The sequence below is a fragment of the Mandrillus leucophaeus genome, unplaced genomic scaffold (genome assembly GCF_000951045.1).
Source record: "Mandrillus leucophaeus isolate KB7577 unplaced genomic scaffold, Mleu.le_1.0 Scaffold157, whole genome shotgun sequence".
Taxonomy (NCBI): Eukaryota; Metazoa; Chordata; class Mammalia; order Primates; family Cercopithecidae; genus Mandrillus; species Mandrillus leucophaeus.
The window spans coordinates 1663433-1664995 of NW_012101554.1; the positions used below are offsets into that span (position 1 = coordinate 1663433).

Sequence of the window (1563 nt, forward strand, 5' to 3'; positions counted from 1 at the left end):
CACTAGTGGGCTTTTGGTAGAGAGATAGTTTTATCCTCTGTGTGTATATCAAAGTTAAATTTAAGATCAGAGATATTGTGATCAAGGTCATCACCACTAACAGCGTTGTTAACAAATATTATTGGATGTCTGTAATGGTTGCTATCACCTTGACTGATGAACTCTTTGAGCATTTTACTTCTCAAGAGGTGAGGTTTCTTGCAATGGGTGCCTCAGTTGAGTTCTCCAGGCAAGAGAGCTAGGGGCAGAATATATAAATCCTGCCTTCTGTTGTCTGGGGGGTGTGTGTGTGTGTTTGTGTGCGTGTGCATGGGTGTGTATGTGCACTAGTGATGGAGAACTATACCTGTCCCAGGACTCAGGTTTGGTATCTACTTGAGTTGCCATCACACAGTCCTGTTATCCTGTATGACTGTGTAGATAAGCTTTCATGAGGAGCCTAGGCATTTTTTTTTTTTTTTTTTTTTTTTTTTTTTTACATTTCTCAACTTTTATTGTGGGCCCTTCAACCATTTTTGCTGCTGGGTTTCATATTTTCGGACTGTTTCACGGATCCACAGGACGCATCTTGAGACACGGTGTAGACACCAGGCTGATCAGGCTGCCCACATGGGAAGTCTCCCCAGGAGATGATGCCATACAGTGTTCTGTTACAGACCAGGGGGCCCCCAGAGTCACCCTCACGGGAGTCTTTGCCACCCTCTTTTGTGCTGGCACACAACATGTTGTCAGTGATCTTTCCTGGGTAGACTTGATGACACTCCTCATCTGAGCCAAGTTGGATGTTGGCACATTGTAGAGTTTTGGAGTAATTCACCTGGGGGCTGGTGGCGGTGCCCCAGCCAGACACCTGACAGGTGGTGCCAGGGGTTAGGCAGTTGTTGTGGGAAAGGGGCAGGGTTAGGATGTAGCCTGTGAGCTGGGCCAGGGACTGCAGCTCCAGAAGCATGATGTCATGGTCGTGGTTCGAGTGGGTGGGGCTTCTCCGGTATGCAGGGTGGGGGATAGAGTGGACAACTTCCCTCACCTGCTCACCAGCTTCCACACGCCCTAGGGCATGCTTGCCTAGGTAAACTTTGAGCCCATCGTTCAGACAGTGTGCGGCAGTGAGGACCCTTTTGGGGTGGACCAGAACTCCTCCACAGAGTAGGCCCCCTTGCACTAGTAGGGCTGCCTGCCAGGGCTAAGACTGGGGGAAGCAGGTGTAGCCACCTGGGAGAAACCCACTGGTCCCATTGGTGTTGAGAACCTTGGAAGACTCCTGGGAGATACCTCCTGACAAGGCCGCGGTCAGGGATGCGATCACTAGGGCCAGGGGCCACATGGCTCCAGGATCGGGAGGGAGCCTTGGCATTTTAAAGTCACATTCACTGGTAGGATAACCCAAAGAAGCAATGCCCCAGTACTGACTTCTGATCCCCTGTCTGAGAACCAGAGTCCTGTCCTGAGATGGAGTATCAACTATGGAACACTGGTTTCCTGTGTTAGTCACCAAGTCATAGCTCACTTTCTTGGCATGCCCTGTTTTGCCTATAGGGGACCTACTCTTGTGTCTCTGAAGCT

General features: G+C 50.2%; 1 pseudogene; it reads right to left on the reverse strand.

The window, feature by feature from the left end:
* Positions 1–491: 491 nt before the first annotated feature.
* Positions 492–1324, reverse strand: LOC105536223 (annotated as a pseudogene).
* Positions 1325–1563: the final 239 nt, after the last annotated feature.